We start from the raw sequence: 23,122 nt of genomic DNA on the forward strand, positions 1-23,122 counted from the left end.
CCATCTGATCCCGGGACCAAATGTTTCTTACATACGAAAAGTGGAAGTGCAAACACAACACGGAAGGTTAAATCTCCTCACTTTCTATATCGGGACTCGCCGCCCTTTAGCACACCTCCGAGGAATGTCCACGGGTGTCGAATTCCAGGCAGGGAAATTTTACGCAAAACTCCGTCCATAATGACAACATCTTTTCACTGTTTGGCTGAAAATAGTCTGAGGACGTAGTCCGGCAATAGAATCTGCTTATCATGTCAATGCGATTTTCTTGCCGTCCGCCTTTGCCCGCTGCTCGCTTCCTAATCAGGTTCCGGTTCGGTCAATGGCTGAAGGCGTCGACAGAAAACATCTTGAGGGAATGTTACGGATTTTTGAGCGTCATGAAACTCGGATACATTTACCCATCGGTACACTGCATTAGGTTGTAAGAAATTGTTTGGCATTTTAACTAAGACTTGCATGTATTTTCTTTGAAATAGTTTTAAGAGGGTTTTTTCCAAATAAAGGCTTGTTTTAATTACATCATTATATTAAAGAGTCCAGTCGCTTTTTTCAAACAGAGAATATACGTGTTTGTGTCCATTCTGGCGATGTGTTTACCGCCTAGGTGGGTAAGTATTGTAATGATTTATCATTAAGACAATTCACTTCCAACGAGCTTATTGATTATTGGTTAAAGTTCGTTTTGTTTAACGACATCAATGGAGCATATTGTTTTATTTATCGTAGGCTATTGAATGCCAAACATTTGGTATTTGTGATATAATTATAGCTTGTGGGGAAATCCGTTACGTTTTTCCATTAGAAGCAAGGGATCTTTTATATTTCCTTTGCACAAACAGGACATCACATACCACATTCTTTGATATACCAGTCTTCGATTCTAGACCCAAGCACCGCAGATAAGTGCTCTACCAACTGAGCTACAATTACCGTATGTTTGACATCCAATAGCCGATGAGCAACAAATCAATGTGCTCTAGTGGTGTCGTCAGACTAAACAAACTTTTAACGTTAGATATTTTGCCACTTCATACACATGCTCCCTTGCTGCTATTTTGCGGGCTATAGTGTGTGGCGGCAGCGGATTTTGTCTTTCACTGTTCAGACTAAATGTTGAAATAATATGGAAGGAAAGAGATGTTTTATTTAACGATGCACTCAACACATTTTATTTACGGTTATATGGCATCGGACATATGGTGAAGGACCACACAGATATTGAGGGAGGAAACCCGCTGTCCCCACTTCATGGGCTACTCTTTTCGATTACAATCAAGGGATGTTTTATATGCACCATCCCATAGACAAAATAGCATATACCACGGCTTTTGATATACCAGTCGTGGTGCACTGGCTAGAGCGAGAAATATCCCAATGGGCCCACTGATGGGGATCGATCCCAAACCGTACCACTGGTCTACGTCTCGCCCCCCCCCCCCCCCCCGAAATAATATGGTGAACATCAAGTAACAGTAGTTTAAAATATGTTGCGGTATCTTTAAAGAAAATTTTCTTCTCCTCGAGATCTTAATAATACGTTAACACTACTAGTAGGTGGAGCGGAACGTAGCCCAGTGGTAAAGCTCTAGTTTGATGCGCGGTCAGTCTAGGATCGATCCCAGTCTCGTGGGACCCAATGGGCTATTAGCCATTCTAACTAATGCACCACGACTGGTATACCAGATACCGTGATATGTACTATTCTGTCAGTGGGATGGTGCATATAAAAGATCCCTTGCTACTAATGGAAAAATGTAGACTGTTTCCTCTTTTGGACTAAATGTCAAAATTACCAAATGGTTGACATCCAATAGCCGATGATTAATAAATCAATGTGCTCTAGTGATGCCGTTAAACAAAATAAACGTTTTACTATTAGGCTGTTGGCGTTGAAATTATACCACACTGAGTGCAGCTTGTAAATGTAACAGTGTCGTAGACGCCCAGTTGGTGCACGATATAACCACTGGATATCTTAATATATGATGATTGTGTCTAAACTCTGTATATATGCCTTACAATTCAAATGGTTTCTAAGCATTAATGTTGGCCTGTCGTTGATTTGAATTGTATATGATGTTTATATCATGGTTGGAATCGCGTTTTTACTTCCAAAATGATAATATGCTAATGAACATCATACTGTTTTGATGGCTTTGTCCTGTTTAAAACGCCTTCAAAGCATTTTTTACAGCTTACGTCCACAAACTAGGTCGCAATGCGGTAGTGGAAGACTAGGTCCTTTCCCATCCTTTTGTTTTTGTTCTTCTTATGAATTTGTGGTTGTAATATTCTGTTACTGTGGTGTTTTCACATTGAACATTAGAGTCGTGTTTAGAAGAACGATCGTTCGCGAACAATTTTACCTTTTTGGACCTATTACATTGATTTAACTTTAGCATGCTCCCTCCTCCTGAACGTGACCCAGATGGTTCAGTGCGTACAGACTTGAGAAAGTCTTCTTTAATTCATTCTTTTTCCGTTTTTCGTCTTTCTTTAGTTTTTGTTGGGTTTTTTTTTTTCACTTCTGTAGCAGATACCCAAATGCAGCTTCTGTATACCGCCTTAAATCACGGTGAATAACATTTTAAAAACATCAAATAGCTAAAGTTAGTGAACTTACTGATAGTCTAACGGTCAATGTCTGTCCTTGTACACAAACTACAATACCAGTGGCCCACAAATGGAGCATAAAAAACATGATGTGTTTAAGGAACAAAGTTTTTGTTTGACGACACCGCTCGAGAAAAATGAGTCTAAGGGACAGTGCATAGAGCATATTAATGAGTCTAAGGGACACAGTGCATAGAGCATATTAAAGATCACTTTGTTGTTTATTTAGTAGTAGTATAGCCTATATCGCGGATGTGGGTTTTCAAGTGTCGAAATAACGACAATTCATGAAATAATATATTAAAACTAAAATAGCGATAACCACTGAATGCTCCGAGGTTTCCTTAACGCAACCTCTCTCTCCTTTGTACACAAACATAGCGGAGTTGTGCTCAGTGGGTAGAGCACTCGCTTGAGGTGTTTGAATCGTGGGATCGAACGGCTTCGGTGGATACATTCTCTGAGTGCGGTTTTCACGTATCAGCCAGTGCTTCACAACTGCTATATCAAAGGATGGTGTATGTGTTGCCCTGTCTATTGAAAAGTGCATATAAAAGATTCTCTGCTGCTAGTGGGAAAATGTATCGCGTTTCCTCTGAAGACTTTGTGTCAGAATTACCAAGTGTTTGACATCAAATAGTCAGTGGTAATAAATCAATGTGGACGTTAGCAGAGTCACCGGAACCGGTTAATGAATCAATGTGTTTTTGTGGTGTCGCTCAAAACGACACGCTTTTAACTGCGTACACAAACTGTATTGAGCGCTCCTTGGGGATGACACGACGATGTTTTAGTAGCGGGTACATGAACTTTCACGCGTTCCAAACATACCCGACTGTCATGTTAGCTCTTTTTTAATTTCTCACATTCCGCCAATGAATTCAACAACTCCAAACGCCTTTTTTCTATACGGTGGCAGAATGGCGAACAGAAGAAGCAGGGCAGCGTACATTCCGTTAAATAGTTCGGTGTTAAATAGTTTACTTTTTCTTGAAAAGATGGACCCATCTGAATATACACGCTTATCTTTGAAATCCCGCAAATCTAAACTTTCATGTAACTGAAAAATATTTTTTCTCCACATTATAATCCCGGCCGACAATGCGAAAGTGTTGAATTTGGCCGTGAAGTTGACTAAATACACCCTACGTCAATACGGCTACAACATACACCTGCACTTCATCCCTCCTGTTTCTTTTGATCTTTGCGTCATCTTCGGCCGGGGACACGTGTCTTCGCCGCACATAATGGCCTCACATACCTTTTAATATATCTCTCTCTCTCTCTCTCTCTCTCTCTCTCTCTCTCTCTCTCTCTCTCTCTCTCTCTCTCTCTCTCTCTCTCTCTCTCACAAAATAGCGCAGATGTTCTTTACATACGAGGAGGGTACATACACCGATTGACACCCTTTCTTACTCAGTCTAGCTACGGCAAAGAGTGGGCGTGTTGAGGCTTTGGCCAAACATTGCACCGGCGCTATGGTTCATATTGGAAGAATCACGCGCGCTTTTATTTACGTAATTCAACTGCGATTACGAAAGGAAAGGAATGTGTGTGCTTAACAATATGCCAGCGGAGCACTTACTAAATCAGCTATTATTAGATGTCCAACAGGGTAGTAATTGAAGGACAGAGTGTAAGGGAGGTGAAATTCACTATCGCCATGGTAAAGGGGGTTATTTTTGTTGTTTAGCACTGATGGGTCTTTTATATGTATTTTATGGCATACAAGGCAGCATATACCATATTTTCAATTTATCAGTTGTGAAGGATTGGTTGGAATTGAAAGTAGCCGAAATTGTTAGTTTTGTGTGTAACACACATGGGTCATTACATCTCTCTCTCTCTCTCTCTCTCTCTCTCTCTCTCTCTCTCTCTCTCTCTCTCTCTCTCTCTCTCTCTCTCTCTCTCTCTCTCTCTCTCTCTCTGAATGACACTTCATGCAGCCGACAAAAGTCTCATGACTCGCAATGATTTTCGCACCATTGCACATGAACATGATAGATTCTAATAAATACATTTGATAAAACAAGTTTCGCTTGTCAGCCAAATTCAATGCTGTGTTCGCAAACATACTATTTAAATACATACAACAAAACAGCCCCCACTATTACTAATCTATTTAGCATGACTATTATTCTTTGATGTGCCAAAGTTGTTGTGTCACGTACACTTAACACATACCACGAAGTTTTTCTTTCACGGCCGTCAAACTCTGAAATGAGCTTCACTCTGTGTACTCGTTTGGAGTGATCGTTTTGGCAAACAGCGTGGTAGTTCTCAAACAGAGGCAATAACGTAAGCACAGACCGCGTCATCTAAAACGCGGGAATTTGTCACAGTGGAGAGACACTTCAAAATGCTAAAGTAAGGTGTATACAAACGTGACTCACGACATTCCAGCTGGAGAGTCAGTCAACAAGGGAGACGATCCGATGTCTAATTGTGGATGGTGAAATTGAAGAAGTTAAAACGTCAGCATAAAACGTGAATCAGCCCCAAGTTCAGCCAGCAAACGTTTCGCTAACGTTCGAGAACTATTTAATTGGTTCCCAACGTGTCCATTTGGTTTAACGTGAACTCAGCCCTGACGCCACACGAGACTCTGTATAAGGAGATAGAGGCTGCCCAGTGGTTAGAGCGGTAATCAAATGGGTCGTTTTATTGAATCCAGCTCCTCCATCAATCATTTCGATGTTTCTTTCTCCTTCCATCCACTTTTTCACAGCCGGAAAGCCTCGATCGTTGTTGTAAAGTGAAACATTGTTTATATGCGCCACCCTTCAGACAGGATAGCATATACCTGGGTCTTTGATTTACAGTCGTGGTGCACTGGTTGGGACGAGAAATAGCCTAATAGGTCCACCGACCAGTATCGATCCCAGACTGACCGCGCATCAAGGTTTACCATTGGGCTTCGTCCTGCCCCCGGCCGTTGTCCTATGTACGAGAAGGTGAATGTGAACTACGCATGGCTGCAAGTCGGAAATGTAAGCATAATATGTACATGGTGCGGGTTTCCATTCTAACGTTGGTCAAGTGTGACAATTATTATGACATTTAAGGCCCAAAAGATGTAGTAGCTGGGTTTGGTGAGTGTGTCAGTATGTAAAAACGCGCATGTTCTATATCGTCTGCTGCCAGATCTGTAGTTCTCGCCAGCACAGACGTAGTGTAGTCTGTCACATTCGATTCTGTGGGTTTCATTTTCATCTGGTACCATGTTCGCCAAAGCCGGATCCAGACTCACGTCCAGTGTGGTTTGTAAATAACACCTATTAAATGTGTTAATAATGTTTCCAAATATATGGATCTCTCGTTAACAGACACTCCGCTCTTTTCTCAAAGATTTTTCAAGGTTATACGCTTCATGAAACAATAGTAGCTGGAAAGGGAATGATCAATTGCTACAACACCTCATAAATACCTTTTCTTTTGCGTCATACTAACCTGATATTATTAACAAAACGTCTCTTTATCGGAGTCTGGGACCGGGTATGTATTGGATGTTAGTCATCAAGATGACGAAGCGATCACTGTAAAGCGTTAGTCAGAATGGAAAGGTTAATATCACAAGCATACACACACATATATCTGAATAGCATATCAGTTTAAGTACGAGATGAGTTGTTACTCTAGTCTTGGTGATGCTCAGATTATAAACAGTGACGCCAACATTCCAGAAGGGGAACCGGTCGACAGAATGACGAAGCAATCTCTTTAAAAAAAAGTACAAAAATGTGTAACTTGAGACAACAGTACCATTTACCGATTAATGTCTTTATGCCTCTAACATCTCGGGATCTTTATGCCTGAGAATGGCAAGACCACATACTATGGGTTGACAAAAGCTGTGCCGACTTGTGCCCGAGGCTTGGGCGTTGTAGGTAGACAAACGACACACTCAACTGGAAGATATAATTATTGGCCATACATAGATTCTAGAAGTTATTAACTTTACGTGAATGGCAGAACCTCATTCTAGTGTTAACTTGTCGCCGATATAACTGGAATGTTTTGATTGTTTGCCATGGTGTATGTTTACATACTATTCATTCACACCGCGTGTACGTTCAGAGGGTATCGGTGTTACGATCAGCTTCATCTCTAACACCAACTACAGTTGATGCTCATAGAGTAATAGAAGTGGTAGTTGTGATAATAATAGAGTAGTACTAGTAATAGTAGTAGTACTAGTAATAGTAGTAGTAGTAGTAACAGCAGCAACAACAGCAGTAGTAGTAGTTGTAGTAGCAGTAACAGGAGCAGTATCAGTAGTAGTAGTAGTAGTAGTAGCAGTAGTAGTAGTACTAGTAGTAGTAGAAGTAACTAGTAGTAGTAGTAACAGCAACAACAGCAGCAGCAACAACAGCAGCAGCAGCAGTAGTAGTAGCAGTAACAGGAGCAGTATCAGTAGTAGTAGCAGCAGTAGTAGTAGTAGTATTAGTATTAAGTAGTAGTAGTAGTAGCAGTAGTAGCAGCAGCAGCAGCAGCAGCAGTAGCAGCAGCAGCAGTAGTAGTAGTAGTAGTAGTAGTAGTAGTAGTAGTAGTAGTAGAAGTAGTAGTAGTAGTAGTAGTAGTAGTAGTAGTAGTAGTAGTAGTAGTAGTAGTAGTAGTAGTAGAAGTAGTAGTTGTTGTTGTTGTTGTAAAATTAATATATAGCTGCCCCCTCCCTCAGTCGCTATCGACTTTACCGGCCCACTACATCCCCTCCAATTGCCTACGGCAATCAACAATGCCGTGGAGATTGCTGGGTAGTTTTTAATTCTCAACGGCACCTTTGTTTGCTATGGACTATATTTGATATTTGTTTTCCACAGACTATTTTTTTTGTGTCGTGGACATTTTCTTCTTAATTGCGGGGGTTGCCCGCCCCGCCCCGCCCCTGTTACTCTAGGCTTGATGCATTCCTGATATATAAATAAGATGTTCAGCCAAGCAAATCTGTACTTGAAAATAGTAGAAATAACAACAACAAAACGTTAAAAGCCAAGAACATAGACGTATTTACAATACTACCTATAAAAATAGCCAAATATTGACCACGTGCTAACATAGCCGGACAATGGGATGAAATGAATACGAAAATGTCCTGTTCCTACGTCACAAATTAACAGGAAATAAACAAGACACGTTGCCGCGGTCGACATAAAAGACATACCGCTACCCATCATTATTAATGCCGATTCACGACCGTGAGCTCATAAAACACTTATCAACAGTAATACACGGCTATAAATAGCATTTCAATTAATTGTGGGTGGGATAGAGTCTCGTGATAATAAAAATGGGTGAAAAAGTAAACCGCCAATAGGCATTATTTGTTGAACAGAGAATTAGGATGAAACGCATGACTCGGAATTATCGTTACCACGGGCGAAGGTAAACTGGGTACAAAGTCGTAAAATTAAACCCTTCTAATACATGTCCTGACCCTCAGCATCATAAAGTTGATGATCGCCGACCAATAAGCATTGTGCGATCTGTGTTTATCGAGAAGAGCCGCGTGCTACGGGCGTGGGCTATGTTATTTAGGAATTAAAAATGTAACTGAATATATGCGGAAGCGTCCTGGTTCCCTTATAGCCTATAGAAGGTAAGCTTATAGAAGGGTGGATCCGCTCTAGACTCCGCTAAACAAAGGTAAAAGCTGGAACTGTCGTACGCCTATAAATAAGAATGATACGTCTAAAGTTAATCCGTGTTACTAAAAGGGAATTCGTCGGCTTATAACGTCTATATGTATGTGTGCACGGTAAGTGGAGATATCCGTTTAAAATATAGAATGTTACTTTTTATACCGTTAGATAGTTTTGTTTTAAAAATAATTAAGGAATGTTTATATTGGTATTGGTTGAAGGAGATGTTCAAAGTATTCTATTCGTACATAAAATATATTATATATTACTTTCAGGCACCGATTTATATGATCGTTTTCCAGTACATGTATTATGGAATTATTTGTTTTAATCATCAAACTGGTGCTTTACATTAGGACTTTTGTTTTTGTTATTGCTGTTGTTGTGGGGGGGAAGGGTGGGAACTTTATGATGTTTATTATTCTAATTCCCCCCTGCGTGTGCTGTAACCTCACCGTGGTACAGGGGTGTAACATTCTCTTTGAGAATGGCCAATACAGCACAAAATTGAAGTTTTGAGTGAAATTCAGTATCCGTAAAATTCTGTGATGTTTGTGTTTTTGCACAGTTCTTTACACTGTTTTTGTTTGTCTTGAATTTTTATATTGATGTTGATCATCACTTTATTTATTTGCATTACCATAGTTTGACACCCAATAGCCGATGTATTTTTCGTGCTGGGGTGTCGTTAAACATTCATTCATTCATTCATTCATTATTCTAATTCCATTCAATTTAACACAAGTACACCAGACAATTATTTATCTTTTTTTTGTGTTTTTCCTACCATTCCTATTTTTCTTTTCTAGTTCAAGTTTTTCTCTATTCTGGATACCCGTTTTACTTCAGGCATCGGCCTTTTAGTCTGTAAGGGTATCGTCTTTTCTCTTTTCTGGTTAGAGACGTTCAGAGTTTTAAGCCTCATAATGTGTGTTATTACGCTACCTATTTGATTATCAAACGCCGGCCTTTGAAGACTTGTGGCTGCAATCAGGTGTAGATTCAGAGTGGGGGGAGGGGTGGGGGGAGGCAGTATGGAACGAACTACTTCTCAGTTTGTTTAGAAATATGAACATTTTAATCTTTAAAATGCTGCTTCACTATTTCAAGTAGTGGGTGTTTTGTTTTGTTTGTTGTTTTACTGTAGAATTGTTTGAGGGTTACGCACCATCACCACTACCCACTCCGATCAGATCCTAGATCCGCCAGTAGCCTAAATATAAATATGATAACAATCAGGAAGACTTTTAAGTTGTAGCGCCCACTTCATTGCTAAATATTACATTTTGACATATTCACAGTTATTCAACCAAATCAAACCCTACCCCGTTTATATGATGCGTCGGCGTTGACGACCTGTGATGGGGGTAATTGACGGGGTCGATCCGTATTCAGTGGCGGATCTGTCTACGTTATTTAATGTTTGATTTATTACTCGATTCTCGGGATTCTGTTCAAATGAAATGGCGGCTGTGTGGCTTTCCTCTGTTAAGACACTAAACCACAACTAAATGTGACCGTTACAACGTTTGATATCTACAGTGTCAAACTTTCTTTTTTCATTTCTCCACACTTTTCATTCCCTTCCCACTCACTCCTCTCACCCTCAAGAAAAACAAGTAAAAGAAGAACAAAGAAAGAAACGACACAAAAAGGCATACACAAGAATGAAAGTATGAAAGAAAGAAAGAAAAGGAAACTCAGAACAGACACCAACAATACATATTCTCTTTGGTCGATGGTAAAATTATTGCTGTTGTTATGATCGAGGTAACCCTACTACAGATACAAATTTCATATTAATAGCTTTTTATTGCCCTTGATTACTTCATCTATATACAATACACATCAATCAACACCAGTGTGGTATTAAAACTATAATCTCAAGGATTTTTTATTATATATTTTTTTTAGAACAGATCACCCACATTAATTTTCGTACACTTTTGCGCGCCATTTTTCGATACGCTCTGGCAGTAGTCGCTAATTTGACATAAGCACTGACCATTTTTTACTATATCACATAAAGACAGGCCATTTTTACTATATCACATAAAGACAGACCATTTTTACTATATCACATAAAGACAGGCCATTTTTATTATATCACATAAACACTGACCATTTTTACTATATCACATAAAGACAGGCCATTTTTACTATATCACATAAAGACAGGCCATTTTTACTATATCACATAAAGACAGACCATTTTTACTATATCACATAAAGACAGGCCATTTTTTACTATATCACATTAACACTGACCATTTTTACTATATTACATAAAGACAGGCCATTTTTTACTATATCACATAAAGACAGGCCATTTTTACTATATCACATAAAGACATGCCATTTTTACTATATCACATAAAGACAGGCCATTTTTACTATATCACATAAAGACAGGCCATTTTGTATTATTTGAGATAAAGACCATATTTAGATTGCCCCTTTAAGATATATGTCTGGTTAATACAGGTGGACGTTAAAGGGGGTTTCACTGTGTGTACACACCTGGGCGCTGACCTCGTTTGTTTCAGTGGGTGAAAAAAAAAAGACAACAAACCGCAACACTCGAGCGCACTGCAGATGTCGCGTGCTGTAACTACAGCCCGCTATTCGCCGACACTTAGTCTATCCGCGGAACAAGACCCCGCCGCATGTCTTATTATCTAATCAAATTCCGGCTTACTAAACCATGCGGCGATAAAAATCAAGCCTATCAGATAATTAAACACAGTTAGTTACAAGTTACTAAACATCGACAACGGGATACGGTTGTCGTAAACAGTTTACATCTCGTGTTGATCAGGACTGGACAGTGTGATTAATGTAATTAAGACGATACCTGTTATTGTACACAGGTAAGTAGTATAATTATTAATTTTCATAATTCTGATAATATAATATTAAAAGGTTTGATTTACTAGTATCGGATACAGAGTAGAAAGCTAGGAAATATTTGTGAATCAGTTTTGGTGTATCCATGAATCAGCGGGAATGTTTATGTTATATCTGAGTGTATTATAATAACAATGTCGGTGATTGTTGTTCGATATATCTGGCCTGTTTAAAATAGAGAGATACAGGTTCGGTCGCGTGGGTTGCTTCATTTAACTGGTGATTACGCCGAGTGTATTACAGCGATGTTTACCTGTTTGTTGACGTAGATACTACTAACATGTAAACATGTGATCACCTTGGTTTGCCAGCTCTTTCATAAGAAGATAAAAGGCGTCAGATTTGAAAGTTGTGATATGAAATGTTTAATTCGGGAAAATAATTTAAGAAATAATTTAATCTAGTTGGAGATTACATATTTTTATTTGTATTGTGTATTTGTCAGTTGCCATAATGGAAAAATGTAGCTGATTTTCTCTCAAAGACTATATGTCAAAATAAATCAATCAAAGTGCTCTAGTGGTGTCGTTAAACAAAGCAAACTTGTTTATCAATTGCCATATTATGTGAAAATAACGTGCCTCCATTATACTGTACATATTGTATGTATATATATACATGTATGTATTGTGTAATCTGATAAGTTATAAAACTTTAGGCAATAAATAAACTTGAAACTTGATGCTCGTCATAGGTGGCATTCGTGTCTGTTTGTCCGTCCATCACAAACTCGTGACATTAATTACCCAGACGTGCAGCGGATCGCTTAGCTGCTAATCGAAACTGAGCCAACTCTGGGACGGCGGGACATTTAGCTAAAGTATCTGTTTATGTATTACACCTCAACATTTTACAGATACCCAGTTAATATGTAACAAAATATCAATCATTACTTGATATCATTTGGCCCAAGTAAAATAAAATACGCCGATTGTTTGTTAAAATTCGCAATTTGCGAATGATCCAGCTAATCCTGGTAAATATGCACTGTAGTTGGTTTTTCTCGGATGATTATGTGTCAGACTTATAAAATGTTTGAATTCCAATCCGTAGTTACGTAAGCAATATGCTCTAGTTGTGTTGTTAAACGAAACGTTTATGTTTGTTGAACGATTTAATATTTGGCATAACGAATTTTCATTATTTAGATATTCTTTATTCGTAACAATACACAATTAAAGTAGCAATATCGCCTTCGTATCCTGTAACATCGTCAACTAAACAAAACACAAACACAATTACAGTTTTAATAAACTCGTGGGTTTTTTTTCATAATCATCGGATAATGCCAGCTGCCTTGATGTAGCATGCAGGTCTTCTCTCCATCGTTTTAGTACATTGTGAAACTAAAACATGTCAGTAAACAGCCTCACACTCTCATCAGAATTTAAACATTCGGTGTGCATGGGCGACAGATTTCCTTTTGATCCTAACAGTTCTGGAACATGTCATCATTCCTTTACAGAAGTCTCAGTCTTGGATGCTGAAAACGTTCTTTAAAAAAAAACCCAGCTCGTTAAACGCCATGAGAGTAACGTTCCAATAACTACCAGGTGCTCTCATCATAATGGGCAGAGTACATGGGCGATGGGTCCATTCTGTTCGCGAGGGTTTGGGACCTGTGCTCGTTTCTTTGGCCATGTGTTGCCGACTCCACCCTCATTGTGTCGCAGCGACTGCTTCCCACTATCCCTGTTTGTGCCAATCACGACACCAGTGCCTCGAATGATCCTTGTTCAAACTGAGAAATTAGCTGCATCTGGTTCTGGGGTCACCTTCCATGTTTACTCGAGGTCACAAATCCGAAGCGGAGTTGCAGTGAAGGAATGTAACTGACTATTAAACTGGAGAATGCTATTTGGACTTAAACTATTTCTTTCTTTCTTTCTATTTTTTTTTCTTTTTGGCAGGTCAACGAGTGTGTAAAATACCCAAGTGTCACCAAAAGGCCAAACTCGACTGACGGCGAATTGTGTTCCTTCGCTCTCCGGTTTCTTGGATAGGTGTCGATTTTATACGACGAGGACGAGAGGGATACGTTGTCACCACCACCACCGCCAACACCCGCTCAAGCTTTGGATATAAGTTTACAAAACATCGTCCTCACCAAGAAGATTAAGGTAAGCATTCCGCAATTGCTCGAAAGACATGAGATTATGTCTTTCATTCGTCTGACTAAATATAATTATACAATCATACGGTCCTGAGAGAATAATTAATGGTGTGTGGCGCTGCCACACCTCTTGACCGTTGTTAACCAATCTCATGGGGTTGTAACGCCATAAACACCGTCTGTGCGGCGTTAAATTGTTCATTTGATGGAAAGCATTTGATACCGCCTTCTTCTGTCTCTGTTCATTCTATCTGTGTTACCTTACCGCTTAGGTGGCAAAGATCGTGTATAGCTAGCAGACATAATTTTGATGTATATGGTATTTGCAATTTAAATGGTAAGGTGAAACTCAGACACGCAAATAAAACGAACCGAGCGAGATAATAGGAACAAATGTTTTAAAAAGTCGTATAATTTGTAACTGCCCTTTACGGGGTTTTTGATTGCGTTAATAGATTTCTGGATTTGAAAATCACATTAGAATAATGTATACCGCTGTGGCGTAAACGCGTTGTTTTATGACTTTGCGGAGTATAATGGGGTACTTGTTTTCTGGTATTTTTTATGATCATACTATGACTTTGCTCTGTGCATGTTTTGTTGTCTGCATTGTAGACAAATGACACAAGTTACGCCTTTACTTGATCTCAGACATTTAAATACTGTAATCAGGACAAAACCACGACAAGAGCCGAACTGGCATAGCATGTCATCAACTATTACCTCCTTTCGTTGGTCTATTAGTTTAATTACAATGGCAAACTCATTTATCTAAATTAATTCAATAATGTCAAGTATATATATTTCTTGTTTACGAATTTTTCCAAATACTCATTTGACTCTATATTGTGCAGAGATGCGGTCTTATTCATGGATAACACTTTCGTTTTTGTTCAGATAAGAGTTTATGTGTTGATTTTCTTTTCCTGATGCTCAATTTTTCGAATTATATTAGCCGTAATCTAGAATTTACATCATCACATAATCCTAAGCTCTCAGGCGGTTTTATTAAAACAACTGTAGTGTTTTAGATCGCATTACGGGAAGAGTGGAGTGGATATATAATGCATTTAACCAGAACATGTCAATAGTGAAATCGCAAACATGTTGAACGACTATATCAACAATTGGTCTCAGCTTGCACGCTTCATTCAGGAACACGTCCATCCAACAAATTTAAAAGCCATACAAATTGCATGCAGACTGCTATTGGTGCCAAGACTGATTACGGTAGAAGTTGGAACTGTGCAGTTGTAAAAGCATTTGTCAGAATATCAGTATGATGAATGGTCAGTGCAGCGGAAGGTGGCATATTGTTTTGTCTTCAATAAAGCAATGCTCCCTGTTTAAGACTCATAGAAAGGTGGCATACTGTTTTGTCTTCGATAAGTCAATGCTTCCTGTTTATGAATGTCCTCATAGAAAGGTGGCATACTGTTTTGTCTTCGATAAGTCAATGCTTCCTGTTTATGAATGTCCTGATAGAAAGGTGGCATACTGTTTTGTCTTCGATAAGTCAATGCTTCCTGTTTATGAATGTCCTGATAGAAAGGTGGCATACTGTTTGGTCTTCAATAAGTCAATGCTTCCTGTTTATGAATGTCCTGATAGAAAGATGGCATACTGTTTCGTCTTCAATAAGACAATGTTCTCTGTTTATGAATGTCCTGATAGAAAGGTGGCATACTGTTACGTCTTCAATAAGACAATGTTCTCTGTTTATGAATGTCCTGATAGAAAGGTGGCATACTGTTACGTCTTCAATAAGACAATGCTCTCTGTTTTAAACGCTTCTCATAGAAAGGTTTAGGGTGGCTCTCAGTGCAGATAGGCTTCCTTTTCAGACATGCTCGTTTTTCAAAGTTTCTTCTGCGTCTGCGCTCCTTTTGCCGTTCTAATATATTGATATTCGTGTAGCCTGTTAGTGGTTTTGGTCAATGTGTCACTAGTTTAGTCAACAGTTTGAATCGCCGAGACAAAACCTATAAATCTGTGTTGTTGAATGGAATCCGTTTACTTCAAATTGAGTTGAGTAAAGTGCAGGAAAAAAGTTTGTATTTAATTTTGTGTTGAATGTAATTTTATAAAATCTGTTGTGTTATTTTATTTGGGTTATGAAATCTATCGTGTTATTTTATTTGGGTTATGAAATCTGTTGTGTTGTGTTATTTTATTTGGGTTATGAAATCTATTGTCTTATTTTATTTGGGTTATGAAATCTGTTGTGTTGTGTTATTTTATTTGGGTTATGAAATCTATTGTCTTATTTTATTTGGGTTATGAAATCTGTTGTCTTATTTTATTTGGGTTATGAAATCTGTTGTCTTATTTATTAGGGTTGTGAAAACTTTTGCCTTATTGTATTAGGGTTATATAAACTTTATCATTGTTTATTAGGGTTACGAATACCGTTGTCTTTATTCATTAGGGTAACGAATTCTGTTATCTTATTTAATTAGAGTTACGAATACCGGCGTCTTATTTATCGGGGTTTGAAAACTGTTGTCTTAATATTATTAGGATTATGCTAATGGATGGTTCCAGTTTAAATGAACTGAATACATGTAGACATAAGTGGGAATAGTGAAGTGTGTGAAACTGTGTCAATCATCGAATAGCGCAGATCAGCTGTAAACAGCGTGTTATCGCACACAGCGGGTACACATTCTAAAAGACACAACTGGCGTTCTCACACCCACCCGCCTGATGCTATCACCCGTGTAATAATGACGTCAGCGGTCTCAAACACGCTTGGAGAGTCTTGCTTTAGTTACGACTATATATCGGTATATAGTGGCACTTAGTTTCCCTACTGAACCCCGTTTTACGAAGTGATCTTAGCGTTAAGATCGCATGAGATGGTTATGCACTTATCGTGATATTAGCGCTAAGATCGTTTTGTAAAAGGGGGCCCAAGGCTGCGATAGGTTGTGGGATGAAGGAAATGTTTTATTTAACGATGCACTCAACACATTTTATTTACGGTTATATGGCGTCGGATATATGGTTAAGGACCACATAGATATTGAGGGAGGAAACCTGCTGTCGCTACTTAATGGGCTACTCTTTTCGATTAGCAGCAAGGGATCTTTTATATGCACCATCCCATAGACAGAATAGCACATATCACGGCCTTTGGTGTACCAGTCGTGGTGCACTGGCTGGAGCGAAAAATATCCCAATGGGCCCACCGACGGGGACCGATCCCAAACCGACTGCGCATCAAGCGAGCGCTTCACCACTGGTCTACGTCCCGTCCGCAGGTTGTGGGATGAATACCAGACCTCTTCATTTAAGGGGAGCTATTACTTACGCTCCCCATCACTTTACTGACACTAGTTCAAGACTTTTATCTCCCCACAATAAGTGAATTTATATGGTATCGGTCTGGTTATATCTTAAATGGCTCCCTATAATGTAAGTTAGGGAAGCTACTAATCATTCTCCTGACATTGGTTTTCTTGGCGAGGTCTGCGACATCATGTATGGTCAGTCAGCGTTAAAGTTAAGAAGTTTGTTTAACGACAGCGCTAGAGCACATTGGTTTATTAATTATCGGCTGTTGGATGTCAAACATTTGATAATTCTGACAGAGTCGTCAAAGGATATCCGCTACATATTTCTGTCCGATTGGCGAGAGACCTTTTTATATGCACTTTCCCACAAATTAGCACGTACTAGCAGAAAATTAATTAGTAAACTGATCATAGGTGAGTGAATGCTTTATTGATTCGATGACCCATAGCTGATGTTTTTGTTTCGGTTATTGCTGCTGTTGTTGTTGTTGTTGTTTTTGTTGTGAAACAATCTCTGATGTTTTCTTCCGTTTAATCATGTATTCCGTGACACATATTTTATGTAAGTTTTACACTCCGCGAAATATTTGATCCATGTATTAGAGCATTCTGTAAAGGTTACTAAATATGTAAAGGCAGGACCACACAGTAACAGAAGGAGATACCCTACAAGAAAAACTGTGATCGTTTAATCTCAAAACTATAACATATTCCACAATAGGAAAATCTAAAACTGGGAAAGGTTAAACACTTCATCTCTTTCGTTACAAGTTGTATAAAATATTTGTTTCAGTTGCTAAATCAGATACTCTCATTGATATGGATATGATGAGAAGTTTTCATTACCCGCTTTCACGTAAGATTGCCATTTCGAGCATTCCTGTGATGTTAATCTTTGCGACCTTGACCTTCCCCTATTTATTTTTCTGCAACCCAGTGGACAGACGTCGCTGGACAGACAGCCGGTGATGTAACTGGTTTTCATTCACTCTGATCGGTGCGTTTGGCTGCGCGGCAGACAGTAGTGGATGCCTGTCATTTAAATGGCAATTATTAGATCCGTAATCCACTACAGGACACTTGGCTGTCATGTTCGGTCGGGCAATTGATCAAGTCCAAACAGCCAGATTTGCACGTTCGCCAGCCGTAGAGTGAATAACCCAATCAATCACCGCCGTCATAGTTAATCTAACCTTTGTTTTCCCTCTAAGCATTTGATCGCTGCCATGTCTTGCCCAACTGATTCTAAGAAACCTGTCATAAGGTGCCCCAGGTTCATCCTAAATTGATTCACCACGCATGGATCTTGTATCCCGAAGGTGTAGGCCTTTGTTAACGATCACCCGTAGGTGTTATTCGTTGTAGTGTTATTGTAGGTTTGTTTTCCATTGTTTAAAAGTAGATCTAGAACTAATGCGTACGTGCTAACTATATAATGGTGTCATTCTTATAGTAAATTCATTTGTTCTTCCTCTGCCCCCTTTCCTTTTTTTCCTAAGAAATTACATCTAATTTCTTCCAGATCTGGCAACACCTCTATCTTTCAAATTCTGTCTCTGTCTCTGTCCATCTCCTTATCCCAGTCCTTGTTTCTCAAACCGCAACAGGTGTTTGACACTTGTGGTTATCTATGCACACATGTGTCATTTCCCTTTAGCTATGGACGTAGTCCGACAACTAATAAATTATAGTTGTGCTGAATTGTGTAATGCTGTCACATTATTTTTTTTTTTTATATAAAAGCAATTTCTTTTTATGTTTTGATTTTAGTAACGCCTGAGAATATTAAATGCCGGTGACTAAGGGGCTTCTTTCACAGCCGATTCTACTGATATGTTTAGTTCATATATAACACCTATGAAACACCTGATGGATATATAGGCCAACAAAAACGTCCATCTATTTACACACTAAAGTCATCTGATATGATCTGCTTAATATAATGATATTGGGTTACCGAAACGTGCAACAATTAAGCCCTGTATGTACCCGAATGCACCGCGGTCAGCTTCTCGCAGTTTGTCAACTGACAGCTCATCCCGACCACACCCGCATGGTATTAATACTGTTTCAGTGGCACACATGTGGTCACTCGGGTCATTTTTAGTGGTACGTAAATTTTCATTTACGCGAGTGGAATGATGGAATCTAGATCGATCAGACCGTACAGCGCTCGTTTGTGTTGAAGGATCGTACTCCCCATCCCAACCATGCCACACGATATCATAAATTTGTATCATATATGTACGTGTATAATGTTATCGTTGTGATCGTAAATTCGTTGAGTGCACTCGTCCACAGGTTACACGAAAATTAGACCACCACGAGCAAAACGGATTTCACAGTAGTTGCTTTAAATAACGTTTTATGCTTCGTTTAAATAACGTTTTATGTTTGGTTTATATAAAAATAACGTTTTATGTTTGGTTTATATAACGTTTTATGTTTGGTTTAAATAACGTTTTATGTTGTAGGTTTTGGGTGTACAAAACAATCCTTCTTGCTCCTCCATGTGTTGAATTCTGAAACAATCCTAATACAAAATGCCGACCAAAAACGTATTTCATTGCTCCCAATGGCATCATTCACATTGTAAAAGGCGGTGAGGTTACAAACATTAAAATGCACTACGAGTATTTCCAATGAGGACATAAGAACCTGACCGCTTGCATCCAGGGGGAATGTTCTCATTCGAAATAATACTTTAATGTTTGTAGTCGCACCGCACGCGCCGCGTGGCATCCGATGTAAATGAGCCCTAAGGGTGTTTCCTAAAACATTTTTGAATAACAAAAACGAATAACACAATTATATACAACAGAAGTTATTTTGAGCACTATTGCTATTATATTTTGATTTCTGAATAGGGTGAATGTTTTGGTGGGTGGGTTCTTTTTCTTGTCTTTTTTTTATCTGAGAATGACACCGTTTATACCAAACAAAGGTCAGTTTGTGTACTCTGTTGCCTTTGTATTTTGATTTCTAAATCGGGTCCATTTTTGTTTTCTTATGCGAAATATATTCTAATTGAGTGTGGATCGCGTTACAATGTACACCCGGCAACTATTTAGTCAAGTGTGAACCCTCAAAGTAGGGTTTAATCCAGAGGCTAATTAATAGGGCAAGTCGTCATCACCTACGTTTCAAACCCTGACTCTGCTTCTGATCCCGCGGATTAAAGTCCCTGTGATGCGGAATGCTCTCAATTTGCGAGCCAGGCGAACGCTGTTTGCCACATTTACGATCGGTGGTGTCGCACGGCCACCACAACGCTGTTGACACACTAACTATCTAAGAGTTGCCTTTCTGCCTGTCCAGAGTTTGTTTCACCCTAGTACATCGTCTTCAAAGTGACTTGATACTTCTTAAGCCCGGCCTCGAGCCATGATGTATGTTGTGCAGACAGTTTATCTTGTTCAAACGGACGAGTTCTTCTTCTGCCAGCCGCATCATCCCACATTCCTCTGCACTCTTATTTGTTGGTGTGTGCGCCGAGTTAAATTGTAGAACACATGGCAAGCCCACATCAGTGATCTGTAGGTCAGAAAAGCACTCAACTTCAAGAGTCTTAGGAGAAAAAAAAAACTCCATAACAAAAACAACGTACATTTTGAATGCGGATTTTATTTCCAGTGATAATCGTTAATTGTGCATATGTGGGGCGGGACGTAACCCACTGGTAAAGTGCGCGCCTGATGCGCGGTCAGTCTAAGATCGATTGTTAGTTTGTAACAAACGACTCATTTTGTAATATGTACCCATTTTGTAATAAAAAAACGACCCATTTTGTAATAAAAAACTACCCATTTTGAAATAAAAAACTACCCATTTTGTAATAAAAAAACGACCCATTTTGTAATAAAAAACGACCCATTTTGTAATAAAAAACTACCCATTTTGAAATAAAGCATCACGTTCACTTCTTCGTTCGTCCCCGTCTGGGGACCCAATGGGCTATTTAACGTTCCAGTCAGTGCACCACGATTGGTATAGCAAAGGTCGTGGTATGTGCTATCCTGTCTGTGGGATGGTGCATATAAAAGATCCCTTACTACTAGTAGAGCACATTAATTTACTAATCATCAGCTACTGGATGTCAAACCTTTGGTAATTCTGATACACAATCTTCAGAGGAAACCGGCAGCATTTGTCTATTCGTAGCAAGAGATGTTTTATATATGCACTTTTCGATAAACAGTACATGCGACGACCTGTAATATACCAGTCGTGTGGCACTGTTTGGGATTGGAAAAATCTAGTGAGTCCGTCAAAAAGGTTCGAAGCTAAAACCCAAGTACTTTAGTCGAGCGCTTTGCCGACGGAACTATATCCATACCCCCTCGGAACGTTAAAGGGGCATACCCTAGTTTCTAAACACTAAGGCATATGTTTTACTATTAGACCCGTTTTGATAACTGAAATCATACTTCACTTACATTTTATTGTTTAGAATATCCATTTTCGTACATTCGAAGCGTCTTTGGTCATCCTGATGTTTTTAGTATCACAAAATATATTTCTCATATTTTTAAAAACGCACGTGTTTCTGAGAAGTAACAGTTATGGAGTCGCGTTTTAGTCTATTTTTAGAGCGTATTTCACCATTTCAAAGTCACAGACTCATCTTTCACTCAATTGTAACTTTATCCAAATGTTTTACAGGTTTGTAGATTAACTAAACTTAGTGTTAATTTTCACGGGGTGGAAACTAGGGTATGTCCCTTTAAAGGGATATCCACGGCTTTGTAAACTTTCTAATACGTTTTCGGTTAATATAATATTTTTAACAATTAAAATTACATATTAATCGGATTTGTGGATTGTTTGTTAATGTCTGATAAAAAATAAGTCACGTGGTTAATCTATTACTAGTAGTTGGATGTGTACTAATAACGGACTTCTCCCCGTAATCTATTACTAGTAGTTGGATGTGTACTAATAACGGACTTCTCCCCGTAATCTATTACTAGTAGTTGGATGTGTACTAATAACGGACTTCTCCCCGTTCCCAGCCGGGGGCCCATCACTAGTACATTACAGTCGTTGTGGATATCTTTTTTTCTTCTTTTTTTGGTATAAAATATCCCTTCCCCTTGGAAAGTTAACGGGATACACATTTTCGGTTAATATAATATTTTTTACAATTAAAATTACATATTAATCGTAGGTGCGGTTTTTTTTGTTAATGTCCGTCACAGAGGTTCGATCCCAACTCTGCCAACTGAGCCATATCCTGTTCCCTCGGAAAGTTAACGGGATATCCACGGCTTTGTAACACATTTTCGGTTAATATAATATTTTAACAATTAAAATTACATATTATTCGGAGGTGTGGGTTTTGTCTTTGTTAATGTCTGATACTGTGTGTGTCTCGATATCGAATATCTCTGGTCGTCATAATGTGTCTAGGAGCTCAACACGGACTTTACGTCTCGTTAATTGCGTACGTATTAAAGAAAACCGTATTAGGAGGTAAAATTCAATCTGGGCTACTGCAGACCTTAGTATATAGACACTGATGCTATACGCAAGGTACGATAAGAATATTATGTCATTTCTTATTAATAAAGCTCTGTCAGCCAAAATTACGATACACTGGCTTCAGGTCAGTGAGGTTCCTTAAAAGTGCGTCTGAGATAACGTACGCATTGAAAGAACCGTCAGGAAATCTAAAACTACTGAAATAAAATAAAATACATATATAATATAATATAATTAATTTCATAAGAATTGGAAACAAAATGTTTTACAGGTATTGCCATTCTGCATGAACAAAATAAGTTACGTTCGTAATCTATGAGGTGGCGGACGTAGCTCAGTGGGAGAGCGCTTGCTTGCTGTGCGATCATCGATCGAACTCGACTTTTCCCCGTTCACAGCCGGGACTAGTACATTACAGTCGTTGTGGATATCTTTTTTTGTATGAAATATCCCTTGGTGCATTTCAGAGACGTAAAAGCAACATATTCAGTCTATCAATTTACCTATCTCGCTATCTATCTATCTATCTATCTATATCTATGTATATTTTCTATCTATCTATATCTATGTATCTGCCCGTCTTTCTCTCTCTCTCTCTCTCTCTCTCTCTCTCTCTCTCTCTCTCTCTCTCTCTCTCTCTCTCTCTCTCTCTCTCTCTCTCCAAAAAGCGTAGATTTGATTCTATCAACGAATGTGTTTGGAAAGATAATTGGATTTCAACTGGGTGAGTTGAGATTCTATTTAAGCCTAGGTGTCTATTTGACTGGTCTTACCAATCCACTTTATAGCACATATATTTTGCAAGTCCACTAATAAATAACCCACATTATCTGGGCCGTTGACATTTCTAGCGTCTAGACGACGATACAATCCAGTTTGGACTGATGTTTTGCAAAGATTAAACTCCTCAATGGAATTATAATCCTCAGTGCTGGAATATCGTATTAAAGTCACTTGTAATCAGGCCCTTTAGAGCCGGGGTAGTGGTGTGTGTGTGTGTGTGTGTGTGTGTGTGTGTGTGTGTGTGTGTGTGTGTGTCGGGGGGGGGGAGGCGGTGCTGGGTAGGAAGG

At 38.9% G+C, this 23,122-nt stretch overlaps 1 protein-coding gene across 4 annotated transcripts in view; it reads left to right on the forward strand.

The window, feature by feature from the left end:
• Positions 1–23,122, forward strand: part of LOC121375212 — a 110,588-nt gene that overhangs the window by 37,806 nt on the left and 49,660 nt on the right. For 3 of the 4 annotated variants that reach the window (XM_041502516.1, XM_041502519.1, XM_041502515.1), the window contains exon 2: positions 13,073–13,282. The gene's annotated coding sequence lies outside the window, so the exon portion shown is untranslated. Of the gene's footprint in view, positions 1–10,990; positions 11,126–13,072; positions 13,283–23,122 lie in introns of those variants that run through there. The other variant, XM_041502517.1, reaches the window with a different exon arrangement.

This window comes from Gigantopelta aegis, chromosome 6 (genome assembly GCF_016097555.1).
Source record: "Gigantopelta aegis isolate Gae_Host chromosome 6, Gae_host_genome, whole genome shotgun sequence".
NCBI classification, from domain to species: domain Eukaryota; kingdom Metazoa; phylum Mollusca; class Gastropoda; order Neomphalida; family Peltospiridae; genus Gigantopelta; species Gigantopelta aegis.